Below are 5,834 nucleotides of genomic sequence, written 5' to 3'. Positions count from 1 at the left end.
TCTTGTAATTTATTGGCGGTTAGCATCCGTAATGTTGCATTACCGCCACCAACGGTACAATTATGTAACTGCGGGTGTGGAGCGTCGACGAAGGAGTGACAAAATAAAATAAAAGAAAGAAAGAAAATAAATAGACAAATAAATAAACAATTCACTAAATAAAAAAATAAACTAAATCATTTCAAAAAGTCCTGTAGTCTTTAAGAAATTAAACACAAATCTCCAAGCTGAGGCCACAGAAAAGGAAAGTAGTCCCTCAAGAGAGAGCCTGTTCAGAGCCAGAGCTATGGAGTAATACAGAGTTACCACCAGTGGCGGCTCCTGACATTTTTTTTAGGTAGTGCAATTTCCAGTCTGTGAAAGCTGCATCAGATTGTGCTGTGCGAAGCTGAACCGATTGCACTGATGCAAACCTGTTATGGTCCCATGCAGGAAATAAAATGTCCAAATCAAATCAAATTTATTTATATAGCACATTTCATCTACAAACAATTCAAAGTGCTTCACATAAAATAAAAGCATTGCAGCAGGGAGTGGAAGAAGCATTAAAATACATAAAATAATATAAAGATAAACAAATAAAATGAATTTAAAAACAAGCAACAGTCTGGATAAGTTCAAAGGTATTGTTTTTAACCTGGATTTAAAAATATCTCCATTTGGTGAAAGTTTAATCTCCACTGGCAGTTTGTTCCACTTGTTTGCAGCATAACAGCTAAATGCTGCTTCTCCATGTTTAGTCTGGACTCTGGACTGGACCAGCTGACCTGAGTCCTTGGATCTAAGAGCTCTGCTGGCTTTATATTCTCTGAACAGATCACAGATGTATTTTGGGCCTAAACCCTTCTGGGATTTGTAAACCATCAGCAGACCTTTAAAATCTATTCTGTGACTGTCTGGAAGCCAGAGTAAAGATTTTAAAACTGGTGTGATGTGTTCAGATCTCTTAGTCCGGGTTAAAACTCTAGCAGGCTCGTCCAGAAACTCCTTGTCTTCCTTAAATAAACACAACGCAGAGTCACTTTGGTTATTTGGTCTGCCAAATAACCAAAGTGACTCTGCAATTTCCCCCCGTTATGTCCATAAGTACCATAAAAGTCCATAGGACTGAGGTATATTTGTCTAGGTAGCATAATTTATTGTAATAATTTTAAATAATTTTTTGTTATTTTTTGCATAATTTGCCAATTAGTTAATATTACACCATAACTATTATTTATTTATTTTCCTCATATTGTTCCAGGATTCTATGAAATAAGTAAACACATAAGCTCTTAATGATAAGATTCATTCAATTTTCATTCTAAAGAATGTAATTAAAATGACAGCATATAAATCCAACTCAAGTGTTTATTGAAGTTTTGGAAAATATGACTTAGAAAAGCAAAACCAATTTTCAAACATGGTTAAGTGCAGCTTACTTATGTGAGATTTCTCTCTTTTTTAAATATAATACTGCACTATTAACAATGAATGTGTCATTATACATTCTGCTATCATTGTCAACATGAATCTGAGCGAGTGACCCTGACTTGTGGAGTCCCCCAGGGGTAAATTCTTGGACCTCTTCTGTTTAACTTGTATATGCTCCCTTTGGGTCAGATATTGCAGAATTTTAACACAGTTATGCAGACGATACACAACTTTATGTGTCTCTGTCACCATGCCAACTGCAGCCCAGCTGACGTACTGTGTCAGTGTCTGGAGGAAGTAAACACCTGGATGAGAGAGAATTTTCTACAATTAAATGAAGACAAAACTGAGATCATTCTGTTTGGCAGCAAAGAGAAGAGGGTCAGCGTTAGTAAGTATCTTGAGACTCGGGACCTTATAATCACTGAGCGAGTTGGTAACCTCGGAGTGTTGATAGACTCAGATCTGACTTTCAGCAGCTACATCAAAGCTGTCACCAAGGCAGCTTTTTACCACCTCAGAAACATCAACAGAATTAAAGGTTTCCTCTCCCAAACAGACCAGGAGAAACTCATCCATGCATTCATCTCTAGCAGACTCGATTACTGTAATGCTCTTTTAACTGGACTTCCCAAAAAGAGCATTAAACATCTGCTGCTCATCCAGAACGCTGCTGCTGGAGTTTTAACCCGGACTAAGAGATCTGAACACATCACAGCAGCTTTAAGATCTTTACTCTGGCTTCCAGTCAGTTCCAGAATAGATTTTAAAAGCCTGCTGATGGTTTACAAATCCCAGAACGGTTTAGGCCCAAGATACATCTGTGATATGTTCAGAGAATATAAACCTAGCAGAGCTCTTAGATCCAAGGACTCAGGTCAGCTGGTCCAGTCCAGAGTCCAGACTAAACATGGAGAAGCAGCATTTAGCTGTTATGCTGCAAACAAGTGGAACAAACTGCCAGTGGAGATTAAACTTTCACCAAATGGAGACATTTTTAAATCCAGGTTAAAAACATTTCTGTTCTCATGTGTCTATGCATGAAATATCTTTTAACTTATCTAGACTGTTGCCTGTTTTTAAATTCATTTAAATGATTTTATTTGTTTCTTTTTATATTCTTTTATGTATTTTTAATGCTTCTTGCACTCCCTGCTGCAATGCTTTTATTTTATGTAAAGCACTTTGAACTGTTTGTACATGAAATGTGCTATATAAATAAATTTGATTTGATTTGATTTGAACATTATATAAAAGATTTAAATCATTACAAGTCAATGACTGAGCACAAAAGGTTAAGTTATTTAGCTACATCAAATACTACCTGGAAAAACACCAGGGTTGGTGGAGCCCTGGGTTTCATCTTTGCCTCGCGAGGCTAGCTCGAAAATCCCGCAAAGATCTTCCAAACTTCCTTCTCCGCATTAGTACGACGACTAAAGGGAACTTCTTTCAGAAACACTACCGTATTGTTGCACTCGACACTCGCCATCTTCTTGATAGAATGTTCATGGTCCCGCGCAGCAGACATATGACGAAAGCACGTCGTTTGTGCGAGCACATAAACCCTCATAGAAAATGTATCGGGAGCAGGATTTTTGAAAAAAACTGACGTACCATTCATGTCAATGGGAGCTTCCTGGTGCAAATTCGACCCCGACAGAAATCGCCCCAAATGGGCGTGGCAACACCAGGCGCCACCTTAATCTGATTGGACAATGACATATACAACCAGTTTGCCTGCAGTAGATCAGTCCCGCCTTAGCAACTAGATTTAAAAAAAAAATCCGTGTTTGGTAGTGCTTTGCACAAATCGCCCCTATAAAGGAACCGCCGCTGCACGTGATCAACGGTCAAGTGCGCGCGGGCGAGGCGAGCTAACGCAAGAAAAGCAGAAAACAAAATGTCGAAACGGAAAAATAGATTCAGAGTGTAGAGTTTTTAAACAGCAGTGGATGGATGAATATTTTTTTGTCCAGTACAAGGAAAATAGCCTGATTAACATAGACTTTCAAATCTCTTCGAGATTCTGGTCTGACCAAGACCATAACGAATACGATTCGAAATGGCCTGGTCAACCCGCCTCCCTCGGGTTGCTACTGGTTGAGGCCAGAAAAGGCTGTGCCTAAGCTTAAGCCAATCACACCACTCTTTCCTCTGACGTATGATTTAGCTACCAGCGGGGCTAACTGGTAGATTAAACTCTTACCAAAGCCAGTAGGGAGCAAGGCGAAAACGTCTTTGCTGTCAAGAAATGATTCAAGGGCTGTTCTTTGCTCGATTTTTAACGAGAATCTCCCGTCGAACACTTTCATTACAGCATCTACAGCAGTGTCAAAAGCTTGACGCTGCTCCATGTTGATATTGAATGAAGCGCTTCCGTGTACAATCCATGGGTTGAGTGGCAGTTCAACCACGTCACTACCTTGAACACGCCTCTACCCTGGGCCGTTGCCGCTGCTCAAAGTTGATTGTTTCCCGACAAAGTGGGTGGAGTTCCCATTTTTTCGGGAACTCGAATCCACCTGAATGAGCAGTTTGCCTGAGTAAGTGTAGCAGAGCCGAAGGTGTTGCGTCACTGCGAGGGCGGAGCCTGGGTACAAGGAAAAGGCAGTTTGCCTAATCTGCAAGGAGACAGTATATTACAACAATATTGTTGTAATGTTTTAAATACTTGAATGCAGTTTTTTTCTAGAGAAGATAATTGCTTTGTATATGGGAGTATCGTCCATTGACTCTTTTGGGCTTTCACATGCGCGCGCCTACCGAAAAGAGGTAAGTGACATGCTGTTTATAAAGTTGTTTTGTAACGTCCCCATGCCAGTAATGTGAGAACCATGCATATGGTTTTGATGGTAAGGCTTGTGACTTTATTGTTGGATGGTTTATAAATTGGTATGACCTTTCTGCAGTGTGCAAGTTGTTGTTTTACGTGGAAGGTTTAGAATTTGCCCATTGGCCACCACGTATTTGGCTAGCATGACAGGCTGCGCAAACAGCGCAATCGCCGCACAGGGAGCGCCGATTTGCACCTGTCTGTGTCCTACTGTCAGTATTTGACAACCTCTAGCAATGGGATTGCGCTTCAAATGCCCCGGAGTTCCCCTTTAAGGTTAAATGAATGCCTTCTCAGGCATTACATTTAGATCAGAGGTCTTCAACAGGGGGTCCGCGACCCCCAGGGGGTCCGGCCGCGGAGGTACTGCAGGGGGGTCGCGAAATCTTTGGTTGATTAGACGATTTTTAACATTTTTTTTTAACATTTAAAGGTAGGGTAGGAGATCCTGGATTTTGAGTCCAGCGAAGCTGCATTTTGAAAATACACAGGTAAAAAGTCCCAACCCTTTTCTTCACTTTCCCCACGAAGCCACGTCTCTAGAGTACATAAACGCGCACGAGCACGAAGGTGCACGAGCGCTGTTCTGACAGCAAGCATCGATCGTTGCCGTATTTAGTATTTAGTATATGATAACTATACGTTTAATAATGCTAGGTGCTAGCCAAGCTGGCTCTAGTTTAGCTTCCTGCCAAGCTTCTGGACGCGTAATTCGTTCACGGAGCAGGGAACGGGCACAGGGGGAAGGAGGGGGAGGGAGGAGCAGATTGCAGTTTGATAGACGGCATCAGAATCCAATCATTGTTAACGGTCCGTTCAGTATGATTGGATAGTGTTTTTCCTAGATTGTACGTTCTAGAGGCCACTAAAACTTTTCATATTTGTGTCAAAACTTTTAATTAATTGGTTGCAATGGGGGTGTGAAGAGTATTTCAAGCAATATGTAAAAAAAGGCTCCAGAAAAAGATCCCCTACCCCACCTTTAAAAAAAAAAAGATTTTTTTTTTTTTTTTTTCAAACAGTTTTTTCTCACAAATTGTGTGCAAACGTGTGCCATCCACAGATGGTTTGAGGATTCATTGTCCCATCTACATGCATGTTTAAAGTTAAAATCTGTGGATTATTTGAATAGCTCAGTGTTGTATGCAAGATGTTTGTTTATAAATGGCAGTGGCACGGCCACCCTGTACCTTGCACATGTTTAAAATAAAAACATGAATATATTAACCTGTGTATTATTTGAATAGCTTAGTACTGAATGTACAATAACAGAGGAGCTATGTTTATACACGGCACTAGGCCCCGTTAAATATAAAACACAATTGTATGCCATATAAATAGTAGGGGGGTCCCTGCTCCAACTCTCCATCAGTTTGGGGGTCCCTGGCCTGAAAAACGTTGAAGACCCCTGATTTAGATGAAATCATGAGAGACAGAGCCTGACTGGCTCAGAGCCAGAGGCTGGTGGTACTACCCCCAGTTCACCTCTACCTCCAGCTTCTCCTTTCACCAGAGCAGGGAAGAGTTAAATTACCCAGGCCATGATAGACCAATGTGGACCTCACCGTTGTTGGGTTTGTAAGGT

This window comes from Odontesthes bonariensis, chromosome 2 (assembly GCF_027942865.1).
Source record: "Odontesthes bonariensis isolate fOdoBon6 chromosome 2, fOdoBon6.hap1, whole genome shotgun sequence".
NCBI lineage: Eukaryota > Metazoa > Chordata > Actinopteri > Atheriniformes > Atherinopsidae > Odontesthes > Odontesthes bonariensis.
The sequence above is the reverse complement of the archived record's forward strand: the minus strand, read 5'-3'. Positions refer to the sequence as shown.